General features: G+C 43.2%; 1 protein-coding gene across 1 annotated transcript in view; it reads right to left on the bottom strand.

Moving 5' to 3' along the window:
* Nucleotides 1-21,628, bottom strand: part of LOC149468133 (uncharacterized) — a 41,443-nt gene that overhangs the window by 18,120 nt on the left and 1,695 nt on the right. The window lies entirely within an intron of this gene.

The following is a 21,628-nucleotide window of genomic DNA, read 5'->3' as shown; positions in this document are numbered from 1 at the left end:
CGCAGTTTCAGAAGTAAGACATTAGAGGAGCGCAAGACTTACCTTAAAGACAATCACATTTGTTTCAGATGCTGTGCCTCAATGCAACATCTTGCAAAAGACTGTAAGAGAGAAATACGGTGCACAGAATGCAACAATGATCGACATCTGTCAGCACTGCACCCAGGACCACCACCATGGAGATCAGAAGTTCCAGAAACTCAAGAAGATCATGGTGGGGAGCAAAAAGAAAGTACAACACCAGCGATAACTTCAAAGTGCACTGAGATCTGTACAGAACCAGGACTCTCTAGATCATGCTCCAAGATATGCTTAGTCAAAGTGTATCCCAACGGTCTCAGAGAAAAGGCAGTGAAGATGTATACAGTCCTAGACGAACAAAGCAACAGGTCTCTAGCAAAGACAGAGTTCTTCGACCTCTTCGGTGACAAAGGAAGTTCAACTCCATACACCTTGAAGACATGTTCTGGAGTTATAGAGACATCAGGGAGAAGAGCAAACAACTACACCATCGAGTCATTAGATGGAAAGACGCAGCTGACTCTTCCTACCCTCATAGAATGTCACATGATACCAGATGACAGGTCAGAGATTCCCACACCTGAAGTGGCACGTCACTACCCTCATCTCATGCGAATAGCAGACAAGTTCCCAACACTCAACCCAGATGCTGCAATCGTCCTACTAGGAAGAGACATACTGAGAGTGCACAAGGTCAGAGAACAATACAATGGGCCGCACAATGCACCATTTGCTCAACGTCTTGATCTTGGATGGGTTATCGTTGGAAATGTATGTCTGGACGGACTTCACAAACCCGCAAAGGTGAATGTCTACAGAACAAATCTGCTGCAGAACGGTCTCACATCATGTCTTTGCCCATGTAACAACAGCATGCAGATTAAAGAGAAACTATCTAACCCAACACATCCCCAGAACATCCAGAGGTTCCTGGAAGATACAGCCTCAGCTGAAGATTCAGATCAGCTAGGCCACAAAGTGTTTGAGAGAACTCAAGATGATGACAAACTAGCACCATCTGTTGAAGATAACCTTTTCCTTGAGATCATGGACAGAGAAGTCTTCAAAGACAAAGTAGGCAGTTGGGTAGCCCCACTACCATTCCGTACACCACGGCATCGTCTTCCCAACAACAGAGTGCAAGCAGAGAAACGCCTTGCGCTATTGCAGCGCACTCTTGAAAGAAAGCCAGACATGAAAGAACACTTCCAAGAATTCATGCGGAAAATCTTTGACAAAGAACAAGCTGAAAAAGCACCAGCACTGCATGAAACACAAGAACGCTGGTACTTGCCAGTATTCGGAGTATACCATCCTCAAAAACCAGGTCAGATACGTGTAGTATTTGATTCCAGTGCAAAGCATGAAGGTATTTCCCTTAATGATGTACTTCTCAGCGGACCAGACTTGAACAACACACTTCTTGGAGTCCTTATCAGATTCCGAAGAGAACTTGTTGCAGTAATAGCAGATATACAGCAGATGTTCTACTGCTTCCTTGTCCGTGAAGACCACAGAGACTACCTGAGGTTCCTATGGTATGAAGACAACGACTTCAACAAAGGTATCATAGAGTATAGAATGAAAGTACATGTGTTTGGGAACAGTCCCTCACCAGCTGTCGCTATCTACAGCTTGAGACGAGCAGCGCAGCAAGGTGACAGACACAACCCTGAAGCCAAACAATTTGTTATGAAAAACATTTATGTAGACGATGGACTTGCTTCCTTCTCCAGTAGTGGAGAAGCCATTGACATTTTGAAAAGCACTAGAGACTTGCTAGCAGAATCTAACATAAGACTGCACAAAGTGGCTTCCAACAACAGCAAAGTCATGGAAGCATTCCCAGCAGAAGACCGTGCAAAAGACCTCAAAGACTTAGATCTAGGTACAGATTCACCACCCCTTCAAAGAAGCTTAGGGCTTAGTTGTGACTTGAAGACTGACAGCTTCACCTTCCGAGTATCCAGGGAAGAGAAGCCTTTCACAAAGCGAGGTGTCTTGTCTACGGTCAACAGTTTTTACGATCCCTTGGGGTTCGTAGCACCCATCACCATTCAAGGCAAAGCTCTTTTGAGAGAGATTATAACTGAGCTGGAACAAAGTGATTGGGACACACCTCTACCTGAAAAGAAAGAAATGCAGTGGAAGTTGTGGAAAGACTCTTTGCTGGAGCTTGAGCGACTTAGCATCCAAAGACCATACGTCTGTTTCTTTGTCTGTTACAAAACGAAGAGAGATACACGTGTTTTCAGATGCATCCACCGTGGCTATAGCAGCTGTAGCCTACCTTAGAGTCATAGACACTCAGGGACAAAGCCATGCAGGATTCATCTTGGGAAAGTCCAAACTGGCTCCAAGACCTGCTCACACAGTCCCACGCTTAGAACTTTGTGCTGCTGTCCTAGCTGTGGAGATGGCAGACTTACTCATTGCAGAACTGGACATCGAGATCCATGCAGTGAACTTCTACACAGACAGCAAGATTGTTTTAGGTTATATCCACAACGCTTCAAGAAGATTCTACACATACGTGTCAAACAGAGTAACACGTATCAGAAAGTGTACAAGTCCAGAACAGTGGCATCACATCAGTACAGACATGAACCCTGCTGATCATGGGACTAGACTGGTACCAGCTGCTGTCCTCAAACAAACTAACTGGTTCACAGGTCCATCCTTCTTGACTGGACCAGAAACTGAAGAGACTGATCAGAAAGGAACTTTTCAGCTTGTAGAACCAGACCAAGACAAAGAGGTAAGACCTCTAGTTGCAGTTTACAAGACTCTAACCACCAGAGAAGGTCTTGGCTCATGTAGGTTCGAAAGGTTTTCCAGCTGGAAGTCACTCATCCGTGCCATAGGGAAACTCATCTGCTTGGCCAGATCCTTCAGCAAAACAGCCAGTGTTGACCAGGGTAACAATGACTATCTTGAGCGAGCCAATGTCACCATTATCAGATGTGTTCAGCAGGAAGCCTTTAAGGAAGAAATTCAATGTCTTCTCAAGAAAGAAGAACTTTCTAAACACAGCCCACTCAAAAAGTTAAACCCTGTCCTTGATGAAGATGGAGTGAAGAGACTTGGAGGTCATCTACCCGCAGCTGATACAACTATTCTAGAAAAACATCCCATTGTCATACCCAAGAATCATCATGTTGCCGTTCTGACAAGACACCATCACGAGCAAGTTGCACATCAAGGTCGCCACCTCACTGAAGGAGCAGCCCGCTCAGCTGTATTGTGGATCCTAGGAGGTAAAAGACTAGTCTCCAGTGTGATTAACAAATGTGTAACTTGCAAGAAAATCAGAGGAAAACTTGAAGTCCAGAAGATGTCAGATTTACCTCCAGACAGGCTGGCTTCAGATCCTCCATTCACAAATGTGGGCCTGGACGTTTTTGGTCCTTGGAACATTTCTTCTCGCAAGACCAGAGGTGGCAGTGCAGAGAGCAAACGCTGGGCTGTTCTTTTCTCGTGTATGAGTACCAGAGCAGTTCACATTGAGGTAATTGAGTCTCTATCTACCTCAAGCTTCAATGCCTTGAGAAGATTTTTCTCCATTCGAGGACCAGCAAAACAGATTCGTTCTGACTGTGGCACAAACTTTATTGGAGCCCTCAAGGAGTTGAAGATCATTGCAACAGACTCCGAGACAAGTAACTATCTTCAAAACCAAAGATGCACTTGGATCTTCAATCCTCCTCATGCCTCACATATGGGAGGAGCTTGGGAGAGGATGATTGGAGTAGCTCGTCGCATTCTAGATGCAATGCTTCTAAAGATTGGATCTACTCGTCTCACACACGAAGTCTTAACCACGCTGATGGCTGAAGTCATGGCTATCATGAACGCCAGACCTTTGGTCCCAGTGTCTACTGACCCAGAGATGCCAACCGTCTTGACACCGGCAATGTTGCTGAACCAGAAGATGGAGATGGTGACAGCTCCCAACGGGGACTTTGATCTTAAAGACTTGTACACCAAGCAATGGAAACAAGTTCAAAGCCTTGCCGATATCTTCTGGAAGAGATGGAGGCAGGAGTACCTGATGACCCTCCAACCACGCAACAAATGGCAAGCCGACAAGCCCAACTTACAAGTTGGAGATGTTGTTCTACTAAAAGACTCTCAGGCCCACAGGAACGAGTGGCCAATTGGACTCATTGTGGGGACTGATGCTAGTAGTGATAGCAGAGTCAGGAAAGTAGAGGTCAGAGTAGTAAAACGGGGCACCCCTAAGGTGTACCTTAGACCCATCACGGAAGTCGTTTTACTCCTTCCAAGAGTTTAATAGTGGCATATCATTATTATGCCAGGTGGGGAGTGTGCTGCCTTGTATTACACAAGGCATTCTTTAGCATTCAGCAGTGTCTGTCCCCTTTAAGGCCAGGGACGTCCTGTTTGCTAACTTGGGAGGAAGTGACCTCATCTCTTCAGACTGAAGAAATTCTACTATGCAAGTAGATGTGGGATTCTGTTCCCTCTTCATATATGGGCTTGATTAGACCCCCAAAGTCTGTAAGTACCTCTCTTATGTACTGTGGAATGTTATGCATATAGCTAGGAAGTTAGATATGTACTCATGTCTGTTTTATTATGTTTGTATTTCAGTTTTACCATTCTCATTATGTCACATGTTATCAGTAAAAGATCATCGGTTATCAATCATTGACTCTTTACTGTGTGGACATCAAAGGTTATACTGCCTGTTACCCTCTGTAACCCCTTCATAACTGCAGAGAAGGCAGGACAAGCCCAATGGTGCCTTACCAAAGTCACCTTCCTTGGACATGAAGTGACCTCTGAAGGCCTAAATCCACAAAAGAAGAAAGTGGAGGCCGTGATGAAGTGTAAAACACCTCCCAACATCAGTGAAGTGAGATCATTTGTGGGTGTGATGAATTACTCACGTACGTTTATTGATGACTAGGCAGAAATCAGGAAACCTTTATTGACATTACTAAAGAAGAATATACCATGGACATGGGGGAGCTCAGGAGCAAGCCATGAATGAGCTGACAAGGGAACTCACCCAAGCCCCATGCCTGGCTTATCCAGAAGGAGGAAAACCCTTCTATCTGGAAACTGGATTCACAAACCTCAGTATCAATGCTGTACTGGATCAAATACAAGACAATCTGAACAAATCATTGCCTATGCCAGTAATTCCCTGTCACCTGTACACATCACATCCAATGACTGTGAGAAAGCATTACTAGCCACAGTCTGGGCCCTTCAAAACTTGACTCATACTAGACTCATACACTTTACCAACCAATCAGTGACTGCTGCCCCTCTCTGCCAATCCCTTCACTGACTTCCACTAACCCAACGTATAAAATTCAAAATACTAACCACAACTTACAAAGCCATCCACAACACTGCCCCTAGCTACATCACCAACCTCATCTGCAGATATCGTCCATATTGCCTGCTCCGCTCCTCCCAAGATATCTTCCTCTCTAGCTCCCCATCACCTCCTCCCATGCTTTCCTCCAGGATTCTCCAGAGCCTCTCCCATCCTCTGGAACTCCCTACCACAGCTTGTCTGGTCAGCCCCCACCCTGTCTACCTTTAGAGTATCTTTGAAAACTCACTTCTTCAGGGAAGCCTACCCCACCCCCACCTAAGAACTGTACTTGAATCACCTCCACCAGATCATCCCCCCCAGCTATCACCTTTTGTATCACCTCCCCCTTCCTTCAGATTGTAAGCTCCACGAGCCGAGCCCTCCTATTCCTTCTGTTCTGAAATGTATTGTAATTGTACCGCCCCCCTTATATTGTACAGCGCTGCACAGACTGTTGGTGCCATAAATCCTGTATAATAATAATAAACACATAGACCCTGTAACACCCTATATTGGAGGAAGACTACGCCCAAAAAGAAGACCACCAATTATTAGTGACATCCAGATCTCAATTCAGTATTAGAGATGGATTACTGATAAGAACATCCAAAAATGGTGTCCAACAATGGGGGTCCCCACTATATGTAGAGGACTCAGGTTACAACATCTCATTACACAGAGCATTGAGGTCGGCTTGTAAGTTGGAGACATCCTGTAAGGACGTTATTCCCCGGCACAGCTTGGTGTCATCTGCAAAGACTGGAATGGGATTTATAATCTCACACCCCATATTGTTTATATATATATTAATAAGTAAGGGTCCCAACACTGAACAATGGGGTACCCCACTAATAACACTGAACCCTGGGGTACCCCACTAATAACACTGAACCTTGGGGTACCCCACTAATGACACTGAACCTTGGGGTACCCCACTAATAACACTGAACCTTGGGGTACACCACTAATAACACTGAACACTGGGGTACCCCACTAATAACACTGAACCCTGGGGTACCCCACTAACACTGAACCTTGGGGTACCCCACTAATAACACTGAACCTTGGGGTACTCCACTAATAACACTGACCCTTGGGGTACCCCACTAATGACACTGAACCTTGGTGTACCCCACTAATAACACTGAACCTTGGGGCACAGCACTAATAACACTGAACCTTGGGGTACCCCACTAATAACACTCACACTTGGGGTACCCAACTAACACTGAACCTTGGGGTACCCCACTAACACTGAACCTTGGGGTACACCTCTAACACTGAACCTTGGGGTACCCCACTAACACTGAACCTTGGGGTACCCCACTAATAACACTGAACCTTGGGGTACACCTCTAACACTGAACTTTGGGGTACACCACTAATAACACTGAACCTTGGAGTACCCCACTAATAACACTGAACCCTGGGGTACACCACTAATAACACTGAACCCTGGGGAACCCCACTAATAACACTGAACCTTGGGGTACCCCACTAATAAAACTGAACTCTGGGGTACCCCACTAATAACACTGACCCTTGGGGTACACCACTGACACCCCAAGACCATTCAGAGTATGAATCATTAACCACTACTCTCCAAATACAATCTTTTAGACAGTTTTCTATCCATTTACAGTCAGATTTTTCCAGCCCGTAGACTTTACCTTACACATTAGCCGTGTGTGGGGAACTGTGTCAAAGTATACCACGTCCACCCCTCTGTCCAAGTATACCACGTCCACCGCCACCCCTCTGTCCAAGTATACCACGTCCACCGCCACCCCTCTGTCCAAGTATACCACGTCCACCGCCACCCCTCTGTCCAAGTATACCACGTCCACCGCCACCCCTCTGTCCAAGTATACCATGTCCACCCCTCTGTCCAAGTATACCACGTCCACCGCCATTCTTCTGTCCAAGTATACCACGTCCACCGCCACCCTTCTGTCCAAGTATACCACGTCCACCGCCACCCTTCTGTCCAAGGTTTTGCTCACCCCCTCATAAAAGAAATCAGATTTGCCTGACAACTTCTGTCTTTCATGAATCCATGCTGTCTGTGGCTTACACTATTTGTTTCCAGCAAGAACTCCTCTCTGTGGTCTTTTATTAAACTCTCCAGTATCTTCCCAACTATAGAAGTTACACTAACAGGTCTATAATTACTTGGGAAAGATTTTGTCCCCTTTATAAATATTGGCCCCACATTGGCCTTACACCAATCCAGTGGTACTATGCCAGTCATTAAAGAGTCCCTAACAATGAGAAACAATGGCTGTGAGATGACAGAGCTGAATTCTTTAAGGCCCCGTGGGTGTCTGCCATCTGGTCCAGGGGCTTTATTCACCTTTATTCTGTCTAAATATTTCTGCATCATATCAATTGTGAGCCAATGTGGATCATCTGGGGGGTGTCAGTACCACCCCCCATTATGGACAAGAGCCCCCCCATGCTCCTTTGTATACACAGAGCTGAAGAAGGGATTTCATACATTGTCCTTCTCTTTGTCCCCAGTCACCCCCCTCTAGATGGTCCTGTAAAGGGCCTACATGCTGGGACCGGACCTTTCTACTATTCATATATTGGAGGAATGTTTTGGGGTCGTCCTGATATCTTTCTGTTGTTTGTTTTCAGTTTTTGCGCCTTTATTTCCTTTTTGCATATTCTGTTCTATTCTTTGTAATGTGTAAACGATGATCGTGTTCCTTCAATTTTATATTTAATAAAAGCTCTTTTCTATCGCTTTTGTAACTTTGGCCGTAAGCCACATAGGTTGGATTTGTAGCCTTTTATACTTGTTGCCCATGGGAATATATTTTGCAGTGTGGTCACATACAGTCTTTTTGAAGAACTCCCACTTCTGTGTTGTGTTCATCAATGCCAATATTCCCTCCCAGTCTAAGTCTTGGAGAGCAGCTCTCAGCATTGGAAAATTAGCTCTCTTAAAGTTGAGCGGTTTTATTTTTCTCGTATGTGCTTGCTGTTTACAGCTAACAATAAATGAAATCATGTTATGGTCACTGCTACTAAGATGTGCTTTTATATGGACATTCGTAATAAGCTCTGCATGGTTGGAGATGACCAGGTCCAGCAGAGCATCATTCCTAGCTGGGGCCTCTATGAACTGCACCATAAAAAAGTCCTGTAGTAGGTTTAAATACTTTTGATTTTTAACTGTTCCTGCAGTACCATTACTCCAGTCACTTTCCGGGTCGTTACCATCCCCCATTATTATCACTGTCCCAGCCCTTGCAGCCCTTTCCATCTGTGGGAGGAGCTGAGTCTCCACCTCCTCATTAACACTGGGAGGCCTATAACAAACTCCAATGATGACCTTTGTAGTACCGCCCCCCATGTGCAGCTCCATTTATAATACTTCAGCCTCATCACACTCTCCATCAACTAGGTCCTCTTTCACACTTGCTCTGAGATCACTTCTCACATAGACAGACACCACCACCTTTCCTATTTCCCCCGTCTCTCCGAAAGAGAACCTAGCCAGGAATATGAATGGCCCAGTCATGTGAGGAATGAAGCCAAGATTCAGCAATACCAATTCAATCCTAGTTCTCTTCATGCACCAAACCTTCCAACTCACCTATTGTGCTGGGCACACTTCTGGCATTGGTGAACAAACACTTTCATTCACTGACACCTTGTTCATTCACCGACACCTTGTCCATTCACCGACACCTTGTTCATTCACTGACACCTTGTCCATTCACTGACACCTTGTTCACACAGATTTTGTGTATTTATTATTTTCATACAAATGGTACCAATTCCACTGGTTGTTTGTAACAGGGGAACTGTCTTACCATCTGCCATAGTCCTCCCCCCATCTTTCCCCATTCCACTCCCCAATAAGTACTGACCCCGGTCTGATCTGTCTACCACGTTATAATCGAATTCTCCCTCCCCCCTCCATCCTAGTTTATATACTCCTCCAGCCTTCCTATAAACCCCTCCCCCAGCACAGCAGACCCCCTTCCATTTAGGTGCAAACCATCTCTAGTATATAGGCTGCACCCCAATGAGAAGTCAGCCCAGTGCTCTAGGTCAGGACTCCATTTTTATTCTTCTCCTGCCATCAATGGCCAACCCGGTCCCACACTTCATCCATGTCTTTCAATTCATGCCAAGGTACACGTTGAGCTTTGAATATCTGGGTGTAGAGAGATCACGGGGGGGATTTGTATATCTGTTGTCACATGTTGCTGAGTTACTGATTTCTTACACGACATTTCCAGACAGTTGGATGTAATTCATTAATATTTGGAAGTAATTGCTGGCTTGTATTTCTCCCCATTATTGTGGATTAGATCATTGTACTGTTATCTTGTATTGTTTATTATTTATCATCACCTATTATATTTCATCCCCATTTTGTACTGATTTATATTATTAATAAATATATATTTTTGCACATTTTTGCTTTTTATTTTGTCTTCCAATTATCACAAATACAGAACTGGGATGTCGGTTACTTTTTTTTTTATCCCAAAAAGTTTTATTGAAGTAAGAAAGACAAAACAGATCATAGACAGATACAGATCGCAGTCCGTGCACATCCTCATACACGTTCTCCCGTAACGCAGACGGGAATAGGACATTAGATTAAATTGTAGATCAACAAGAAACTAAGTCCCACAGTAAGGCAGATGCAAAAAATATAACCATAGCAATACGAATAACAGTATGTAATTTTAGATAAATATGGTATACATTAGTCTCTATGTAGGGAGAGCTCAAGTAACAAGACTATGAAGTGCAAGACAAAAGTATCATCTCAAGGCATATATGTCTTATGTTTCCATATCCAAAAAGCGTGGGTTAGTTTTGTAGAGTCTTGTTACACTTGTACATCTATGAGTGTTCCGTACCATATGAAAAATATAGCTAGTAAGAATATGAGGAAAAGGGTTGCAAAAGAGAGAAAGAAAAGAAAGAGACGCGTGTGGGAATGGAGGAAGAATATGAGATGTAATATCAGAATGACGTGGGGTGGAACATGGAGGACAAATAGATAGGGAGGATGGGGGGAAAAAAAAAAAAGGATGATAGGGAGGATGAGGTTTAGAATTAAATAGGCATAACCAAACCAATCACATCAATTGGCATCGGCCAGGCTGTAACAGATTCTATCTTTAATTAGGGGTATAATCCAGCTAAAGTCCAGTAATGGAATTATTCCTGAGGTGAAAGTTCTAGAGGCTTTCCATGTCTCCAAATCTTTCTCGCTCATTCCTTCATTAAGCTATGATAAGTATCAGTAGATTGGAAGTGAGTCCAACATGCCCATGTCTTCCTGAATCGCTCGGGGTGTTCTTTTGCCACTGTGATCAGCTCCTCCATTTCCGCGATCCTATTGATCCTAAGAATCCACTCTTGCATGGTGGGAATATAGTCTGATCGCCAATGAACAGGAATACACTGCTTTGCCGCATTTATCATGTGTAATGCAAGCGACTTACGATAAGTCCTCACAGGAAGCGAGGAGTGATGGAGTAGACATTGTGCAGGTGTAAAGTCTAGGGTGTAAGTGGTTACTTGTCTAATTATGTCCAAAACTTTTCTCCAGAAGGGCTGCAGCAGCGGGCATTCCCACCATATATGTAGAAGAGTACCGGTTGCCTGGGAACATCTCCAGCATAAATCTGGAACGTTAGGATCAAATTTATGAATCACAGATGGAACTTTGTACCATCTGGAAAATACTTTATAGTTGCCTTCTTGTGTAGAAACACATATGGAACCTTATGCATGTGGTCATAAATGTGGTCCCAGTCCTCTGGTGAGATTGGAATTTGTAGATCACGTTGCCAGGCTGCACAGGTCTTCTGCAAGTGAGAGGTATTGGCACTTTCCAAAAAAGAGTATATCTTAGATATTACATGCCTCTGAGGGAGGTCTGTAAAGCAGAGCTTCTCAAATGCAGTAAGCAGTCTTGAATAATCCTGTAAATGTGGGGAGTTACGTATAAAGTGGTGGATTTGTCTATACATCCAAGGCGTTAGAGTGAGGGATGGCCATGCCTGTGTAATGTCTTCTCTAGATAAGAGCTTAGAATCTTTGAGGAATTGACGTACTGTTAGGTTATCTTCACGGTTATACCCAGCGAGAAAGGTCGGAGACATCCCTGGAATAAAGTCTGGATTCATTTTGATCGGAGTAAGAGGGCTCAGAGAGGAAGAAAGTTCTTTTTTCTGGAACAATTGCGAGCTACAGCGTAATGTGGGACCTATAAGTGGGTGATTCCGAAACTCAGAAGGGACGTGGGAGGTTTTCAGCCATGGGGAGGTGGAGAGAGGTATCTGTGAGAAGTCAGCCTCCAAACCAACCCAGACCTTACGAATGTGATTCGTGGTCCAGTCTACTAATCTAGCTAGGTGGCAAGACCTGTAGTAACGGTTAATATCTGGTAGTCCAATACCTCCACTCTTCTTGGGCATAGTGAGTTAGGTGAAGCTAATTCTTGGGCGTTTATTATACCAAAGAAAGGAGGTGCAGAGCGTTTTATAAGATTTAAAGAATGACTTTGGTAATTGAATTGGTATTGTCTGTAGTAGATATAATATTCTGGGGAGCACGTTCATCTTAAGTATAGCTGCTCTACCAAACCAAGAGAACCAAGGTTTATTCCACGACTGAAGGTCTTTAGAGATGTTACGTAAAAGGGGTAGAACATTTTTTGCATATAGTTCTGTAAGATGGGATGGTAATTGGATACCCAAATACGTGATAGCCTTGCGTTGCCAGGTAAAAGGAAAATTTGATGTCGCTTGTCTAATCACATCCGTAGTTAATGATACATTAAGCACTTGGGATTTAGAAAAGTTGATTTGAAAGTTAGCCAAATACTGAAATAATTTGAAATCTTGTAATAAATTAGGTAACGTGATATGTGGTTCTGTCAGAAAAAGAAGTATGTCATCAGCAAAGGCTGCCACTTTATGTATTTTGCCATTTATCAAAATCCCCTTGATGTTGGCATTATCTTTAATGCAATTCAGTAAAGGTTCCAGTGTAAGAATGAATAAGAGGGGTGACAGTGGGCATCCCTGTCTGGTCCCATTGCCGATCGAAAAAGAGTCCGAAAGGCGACCATTTACTCGCACTCGTGCTATGGGGGCTTTATATAGAGACATAATAAATGTCAAAAAGCGCAAAGGCAGTCCAATGCCAATCAGAACTGCCTCTAGGTAATCCCATGCTAGTCTGTCAAATGTCTTTTCAGCGTCTAAAGAGAGAAAGAATCCAGACTGTTGATTTTGGGTTAACCAATGATGTATATTTATGGCCCTTATTGTGTTATCTCTGGCCTCTCTTCCCGGAACAAAGCCCACCTGGTCCGGTGAAATGATGGAGTCTATAACATGTAGTAGACGGTTGGCCAGAATTTTGGCAAAGATCTTTCGATCAACATTCAATAGTGAGATCGGTCGGTAATTTGCCGGGGATGTGTGATCCTTATTCTCCTTGGGTATAACCGTAATGTGAGCCTCGGAAAGATGGCGCATGGACTGCCCTGGCGTGTCTAAAGTATTGAAGGCCTGTAGAAATGGAAGCGCTAAGACGTCAAGAAAAGACTTGTAATAAGAATTGATAAAACCGTCAGGTCCTGGACTTTTACCTGGTTTCAACTGTGTAATAGCCTGTTGTAATTCCCGTACCGTCAGAGCTCCCTCTAAATCTTTTGCTTGTGATCTTGAAATCGATTTGGGAAGATATTGCGTGAGGAAGGTCTGTATAATGGTCTTACGTGGCCTAGTATCACCTTGTGGTTTGGACGGTAAGGGCAAGTTCTATAGGTTAGAATAATACTCCTCAAATTCCGCCGCAATATCCGATGATGTTTTCAGTAGGCGTCCATGTTTGGAATGGAGCTGATATACGTGTCGAGCTGCCCTTTTAGATTGTAAAGCCCGGGCTAAAAATTTGCCACTCTTATTTCCATGTTCATAGAAATGTTTTTGTTGTAGAGTAAAATTACGTTTAGTTTTCTTTTACACGACATCGCAGAGTTGTTGTCGTGCTCGATCTAGCTCAGTAGCGGATCTTAAGGCTATGGATCGTTTATGTGAGCACTCAAGTGTACAAACTTTTTGCAATAAAGAGTTAAATGATGCTTGAGCCAGACGTTTTCGCACAGCCGAGATAGACATTAGAATTCCACGTATCACACATTTTTGCGCTTCCCACCGTATGAGAGGGGACGTTTCCATGGATGTATTTTCTTGAAAGTAGTTTGTCAAAGCATCACGGATCTGGAGGGCAACTGATGAATCCGTAAGGAGAAATGGGTCTAGTCTCCATATTTTGGATATGCCTGGTGTATCCAGGAATTGCAAAGTTATCATAATCGGGTGATGATCTGAGAGGATCTTTGGTTCGATCGAGGCAGATTTCAAGGTATATAAATCTTTTTGCGAGAGAAAGAAATAGTCGATTCTAGAATGGCGTTTGTGAGGAGCAGAGTAAAAACTGTAATCTTTGTCTGAGGGGTGAAGGGTACGCCATGAATCATGTAGGAGGAGGTCTTTCAATTCAATTTTAATTTGTTTAAGTGCTTGGAACGGTATGGATGAAAACCCCGAGGAGGTATCTTCCAATGGGTTCAGAGCTACGTTAAAATCGCCTCCAAGAATCAATATACCCGATTGAAATGTAGCAAGTAACTTGGCGATTTTACGAAAAAAGCCTACTTGTGCTGTATTGGGACTATAAATGTTGACTAAGGTAAGTGGTTTATTAAAGAGGGTACCTTTGAGAAAAAGGAACCTTCCCTCAGGATCCTCGAGCGACTCAGTAAGTTCAAACGGGAGCGTTTTAGAGAGTAAAATGGATACCCCTTAGCTTTCACCTCCGCATTAACTGAATGGTATGCTGTGGGATAGTGAACATTTGAGAATCTAGGGACTTGGTCTGTTCGAAAATGAGTTTCTTGGATAAAGAGCACATCTGCATGAAGGCTTTTCATATAAGTGAGAAGTTTGCGAGCGTTTTTCAGGTACATTTAGGCCCCTCGCGTTAAGAGAGGCCACGGAGAGTGTGCTAATTGACCGTTTAGATGCGTGGTTATTAGCCATTATGTAATCTACCAGAAAGGGTTGCTTAAGGGCTATAAGTGTACCCGATAAGTATCATGTAGGCAGGGAGAAAAGGGGGAAGGAGTGAAGAAGAAAAAAAAAAAAAAGGGGAAGAAGGGGGGGGGGTAGAGGAGGGCGGGGGTGGTGATGGGGGGGAAAAAGACTAGTATAAAAGACTATAAAAAGACTAGTATAAAGTTTCAGAAATGTTGAGATAGAAACGGAATTATAGAGGAAAAGGGTCAAGGAATTTGGCAAAGAAGAAAAGAAGTGTCAGGTGTATTTCGTTTAAGCCCATATGTATGTATTGAGCTATGTTCCTTCAACTTCCTTTAAAGACTAGACTCCAGAGGCAGAATAGTCCAGCTACTCTATCTCATAGTACAGCTCCTAAGAAATGGTTGTTTGCAAGACTTAGTACGAGAATCTGAAATTACAATCGGAGAGGTGTCAAACCCAGAGACGGCCGTATTGGGAATTTACAGTGTAGTCTGAAAGAGGCCTAACTCTCCTGAATAAAAGGTGTATAGGGGAAATAATCCAACATGGGGTGTCCTTGACACATATACGTAAGTGGAAAGTGGCTAACTTGTATCGAGAGATAAGTGGTGTGTAGCAGGGGAGGGATGCAGGCTAGAAGTATTACATGCAAAAGCATATTAGGCAAAATGTTGTAGGTAATCACTTGGACCATATCAAGGCTCGTAAACATTGATGTGTAACAATAGGTGTGAAAGTGAATGTGTGCCAAAGGATAAGACCTATAAGTTTTGAATGTACAACATATTAATTTGGCCAGACACTGGAAATGCGTTATTCAATTGCGCGTAGCGTATTTTAACTTTGAATATATTATGTTATCACAAGTTAAACATAATGCAATCTGTAATCTGTTATTTCCTGAAAGGTACTATAAACCGTGCTAAGTAAACAATCGAGTCACTTGAAAAGGGTCCTCATAGGCCATATCAATTTCGAATAAAGATATCTACTTTACATGAAACAGTGCATAGCAGTAGCAACAATATCACTTATGACTAATCTGGGATGTAGGCCACGGGCCAAACATTTCCATAAACCGTTTTCCAAAGACAATGTAAATATTAGTCCCAACCGAGGGATCTTGTATAATGCTTAACACCCCGCCGCCTACGAAACATAGATAGGTTATCGGAGGGAAAGCGTCTAAAATCCGTGGCCCAATATGCGCCTGTTCCAAATCAGAGCAACTAAATGTGTAGGGCCAAACTGGACCCGTCCACGGAGTGAACTATAAAAGTGAATATCAAATAGGACGATCCCAAATTCCATACCTGAAATACCACCATATTCATAACTAGTTAGCGGGTATGTAACATGTCAGAAACCGAATTGCATATTGAGGTATTCCAAGTGCTATGTAAGAAGAAAATAATTTAGGAAGAGCGAAGGAATAGTGCGAGTAGAATATTAATATATTGTCTACATTGATCCAACTATAAGACAAGGGTCAGAGATAGGTATGTATATTGGTACACAAAGATGGTACGGAGTCTCATGAATCCACATTACAGCATCATTTCTTAGGATACAGTAGGAGCAAAATACACATCCCAGTACGATATTGATCTGTATAAGCCGCTATTCCTTGCCACCTTAAAGATAGTCAATACAAGTGTAAAGGCTAGTCCCGAAACATTTCAAGGCTTATAGAGAATTTGTCCTCAAGATCATGACAAAGAACTTTTCAGAACCATGGTATTAAGATACACAAAATAGGATCCTAGAGACTTCCCATCCAAGTGCACCATTTACTCACCACATTGAGATTCAGAGAAGCAGGCAACAGTCCAGAAAAGGGCTTAACTTGTGTCCCCGGAACCCAACCATATCTCCACTCCTGTATCCGGCAGGGTTCGTGATGTGATATGTTAGGCTTTTACTGACCAAGCAAATAAGCTTCAATACCAGCAGGGACACAACCAGGGTCTCAGTAAACTTATCCCAACCTCGCTCTTCTATACCACAAACGAGGATACCTCGGCAATTACATGCCAGCAAAACAAATATATATAACTGATAAATAGTATACATAAGAATTTTGACAATGTGATGTGATACACATACCCTTAAGTCCAGACTTCAGGAGTACAGGTGATGTTATATATATCATGTAAAGGAACCGTGGATAAAATAAAAAATTACGAAACATACACGATCCACTAGTAGAGCAGCCTCAGATTGCGGGGGTGTTTATACTCATGAGCATTGATAAGTGAAAACGGGGAGAAGTCATTCATGACGCGCCTTGCGGTGTGCAGGTGAAGCTGGTAGACTGTCACCAGTAATGAGCCTTCTACGTACCGGGGAAGTTGAGGCTTGGTGTGATGACTTGCGTTGTCTTTCTCCGACAGAGAGGCCAGTAGATTGTGCCTCCATGGGGCCTTCATCTATCTGCAATTGTAGAAGAGATTCACTGGACCAATTAGGTATATCCGGTAATGGGATATTCAAGGTTTCACAAAAAGGTGCAAGATCTTCCGGAAATCTCATGAGCGCTGATCTCCCCATATGTGTTGCAGAGAGACCAAACGGGAACTTCCAACGGTAGGCGATACCTTTAGAGCGAAGTAGATCTAGTAAAGGGCACAGGTCTTTCCTGCATTGTAGGGTGTGGTGGTTTATGTAAGGATATATTTTACTTATAAAGGGCGTGTCCCTTTCCCTTAGATGAAATATTACAGTGCCTCCAGCCGTTAAAATACGGCAAATATTTAGTGAACCAATAATTTGGACACCTTGATAATTTGATCACCACTTATTATTATACCTTGAATTCTTTTAGCCAATATGATTTCGTACCATACACACAAAATTTGCCTTATAATAGATAAATATAAAAATGTATTTATGTACAAAAATTATATATATATTAACACAAAACGCAAAAGACTGGTGATAGATGAATATTGATACACACAATCAAAGATATATCCTACCAATGTAAGACACAATAATAGGGTTTCTAACTAATTAAATCAATATCACAATTTTAAATGATTTGATTATTAATTAAATTTATTAATAATTAATAATTTCGAGTATCTCAAAGGTGATATTCTCACAAGCCGTGGCCATAGGATTGCAAGAAGCTATCCTCTGATATATTATACTCTGATTATTAATATTCAATAAATTATGAAATATGAAAAAAAAAAAATTATAATATGGCACCAAACAATTTCTAACAGTAAAAACAGGATCTCTCTACATATATCTCGAACTACCCAATATTGTTGTGATACACTAAGGTAATTCTATGATTCCACACAACGGAGAAAATAGGTAATACAAAATCAAATAAACAATCTCACCGCACCCGGCATTCAGACTAGGCAACTCTCCCGTGGATTTAGCTGGCAGTGGAACGCCTTTAGACTGATGACCACAGGGGAAATTGAGATAGAGTTCAATAGTGTGGGAGAATGTAGGAAGTTATAAGGATAGAGGTTTAGAAATTTAGTAAAGTTTTAGGAAGTTTGAAAGTATGGAAGAGTAGTTATTCAGCAGAGATCTCTTCAGATGTCAGGGTCTTCTTTTGATGAGGTCTTTTCTTTTGATGAGTTTTTCTTTTGATGAGGTTTTTTTTTTTCTTAAAAGGTACAAGGGCTTTTATATCCACTAATCCATTGTTCTAAGATACCTTCCCACCAGGCTTCTTGATTGGCTAGTTGAGAAATGTGTGTACATAAGCTATTTCTCAACTGCCCGCCAGGTGGCGGTCATGTATCATAGAACAATTTGAGTATTTGAGATGACTCATACCTCGGGTGGAATCTTAAGGTAATTTCAGGGATCAAATATACGTCTTTTTCCAGATATAAGTGATCATACCTATAATATTCTAAATAGGGACCATGGAATATAGGTGTATATTCAGTTATTCCTTCTTGAAATACCATCCTGTTTGTTTCCTGATAAGACATGTAACTAATGCTAGTTTATAATATATCTTACTTTTCATCATCTCAATACTCAGGTTAGTGATATATAGTTCCCATTGCTGAATATTTGGTGGTGTGTAAAACCTATCCTTTATAACATCTCATTTATAATATGTTTTTGTAGTATATCTTTGTAGTTATATACAGTCAATTTTTAGACTTAAATGTCCTGAATTTAACTTCTTTGTTTTAGAACCAACATTTTCTATGTGTAGGGAAAAACTCTCTGTTTGCCTGGCTCTTGTATTGGAATCACAGTAAACAACTCTTAATACTTTCACCCTTGGTGGACAATAGTATATTGTGATAGTTTCAGAGGTCTGTTGGTTTATCACACTCTGCAAGGTTTGAGTAAGGTCTCAGACAATCAGTTTGGTTCCTCTATTGTCATGTCCAGACCTTGTATATGTTTACCTGCTATTGAAGTCTGAATAATGGTGTTTGACCACCTGTAGAACTTCAAAATAGTATATTGTCTCTAGGAGGAAAAAAAAATCCCTTCACCCACCGTCTACACCTCTCCAGCCAGATGGTCATTCGACTTTCCAACCAAGACAAATTAACCCCTTAACATCCGGCTATATTGAGCTGCTTGTCATATAATATTATGTCTTGATAAAGTCATATTTTTGAGACGTAATTCAAAAGGTCCACAACAAGGGTGAGATGGGAGAGATCTTGGAATAGTTTAATTTCGGAATCCTGGTATAACAAGCGTTGTCTCGAGCTCTGCAAAGTATTTCCTCTTTAAGTCGGAAGTCGACTAGACAGCAAACTATATCTCTCGGTGGGTCAGTATCTCTGCCTTTAGGATGCAAGGCCCTGTGGAGGCGTTCGATCTCAATTGGAGATTCATGCGGTCTTTCTAAAAGATCATTAAAGATAGATAAAAGAGCTTGGGTCAGTTGGCCAGGCTCTATTGCTTCTGGTACACCGCGCACCCTTAAATTATGTCGTCTTCCCCTATTATCCAGGTCTTCGATGTGACGATCGAGTTCTCTTAGGTGCATGGTGTGCGTGTCAACCTGCTTGCGCATATCGTGAATAGCAAGACCTTGCATATTAATTTATCCTCTACTGCGTCCAGCCTATGAGCCACTGCCTGCATGTCGATATGTAACTCAGCTATTGCCGCAGAGTCCCTTTAATATCTGATGCTACCGCTTTCAAATCCCCTATGGTGAGGGGGGAGGTTCGGAACGTTCAGTTGTGGTAGCTGTTGTCAAACTCATAGACTGTGAAGGAATCTCCTTTGCAGGCGAATGTAGTGGGGATGCAAGGGCGGAAGATTCTGCGTGCTCCGGAGTGTGAGATCGGAATAATTCCGGGATGCCTCGATTAGCAGGACCACCTGTAAGGTGAGGGGATCTGGAGCGAGGAGTGGCAGCTTTCCTATCTGCTTTCCCCATATCAGCAGCGACTCCTTGTTATGAATGCGGAGCCCCACCTATGTGTGTCAAGGCTCAAGGTATTATATTGCCATCTTCTTTGGGGTCAAGCTGGGTCCCCCAAAACAGGAAAATGAAGATGTGGATAGGTAGTTAAAAACAAGCCCAAAATTGCTCTGTAAGCCTCCACGGGCTTGAGAGGATAGGCAAAAAAGGGGAGACTGATTTTTGCTGTGTGGATGTAGTGATTATCACTGTCGTCCCCTTATATGAATCTGCAGGGGATGTATCTTCTGTAGACCTAACCTCAGCACAGCTCCCTGCTGTATGGGCTATAGCAAGGCCTCTACAATATGCTGGTGTTCCCTGGGTTTGTGTGGGGGATGCCCCGATGGGCCCTGGAATGCTGACAGATGGCTTCGGGAGGAGGTGAATGTGCTTGGGTAGTGATCCTCCCTTGAATTAGATAGCACCTAGCCCGTGCTCTGATGGGAGAGGTCCGGGGCTCACTAGGCTGCACTAAGCCTCACCACCCCTGTATCACATATGGGGGGGAGGGAGGTTGACACTAATGCTCCTCCGGAGCGTCCTGACAGGCCCGGAAGACAAGCCGGCTGCTCACTTAACGAGCGGAAGGGGGGGTGACCAGCTGTCCCCCTTCCCACTCCTGCACTTCGTGTCACACCACCGCCAGCCGATACGTCGTGCGCTGGAGGACTCCGTGGCTGCACCGGGTCGCCGCCTCAGAACGGCGCCAAAAGCGCCCAGATCTGCCCAGCAGTGATGCAGCAGTTACGGGTGAGTCTCCCACTCACCCCTGCCCTCCTATACGACCTGGATGCCGGTGGATGGTGAGGTGTAGCGCCGGAGCTCCAGGTTATGCGACTCGTCCGGTCGCCATCTTGGACACGCCCCCCGAGCGTTAGTATTTTTCCCATATGTGCTTGCCGTTTACAGCTAACAATAAATGAAATCATGTTATGGTCACTGCTACCCAGATGTTCTTTTATATGGACATTCGTAATAAGATCTGCATGGTTGGAGATGACCAGGTCCAGCAGAGCATCATTCCTAGTTGGGGCCTCTATGAACTGGACCATAAAATTGTCCTGTAGTAGGTTTATATATTTTTGCCCTTTAACTGTTCTTGCAGTACCATTACTCCAGTCACTTTCCGAGTAGTTACCATCCCCCATTATTATCACTGTCCCAGCCCTTTACATCTGTTCGAGGAACTGAGTCTCCACCTCCTCATTAACACTGGGAGGCCTATAACAAACTTCAGTGATGACCTTTGTAGTACGCCCCCCATGTGCAGTTCCACCCATAGTACTTCAGCCTCATCACACTCTCCATCAACTAGGTCCTCTTTCACACTCGCTCTGAGATCACTTCTCACATAGAGACAGACACCACCACCTTTCCTATTCCAGACAGACTCCACCACCTTTCCTATTTTCCCCGTCTCTCCGAAAGAGAACCTAGCCAGGAATATGAATGGCCCAGTCATGTGAGGAATGAAGCCAAGATTCAGCAATACCAATTCAATCCTAGTTCTCTTCATGCACCAAACCTTCCAACTCACCTATTGTGCAGGGCACACTTCTGGCATTGGGGAACAAACTCTTTCATTCACTGACACCTTGTCCATTCACTGACACCTTGTTCACATGGATTTTGTGTATTATTTATTTTCATACAAATTGTATCAATTCCACTGGTTGTTTGCAACATGGGAACCTTCTTCCCATCTGCCATAGCCCTCCCCCCATGTTTCCCCAATAAGTA

The sequence above is a fragment of the Staurois parvus genome, unplaced genomic scaffold (assembly GCF_062004578.1).
Source record: "Staurois parvus isolate SC_StPar_1 unplaced genomic scaffold, SC_StPar_1.0 ptg000092l, whole genome shotgun sequence".
NCBI lineage: Eukaryota > Metazoa > Chordata > Amphibia > Anura > Ranidae > Staurois > Staurois parvus.
The sequence above is the reverse complement of the archived record's forward strand: the minus strand, read 5'-3'. Positions and strand labels throughout refer to the sequence as shown.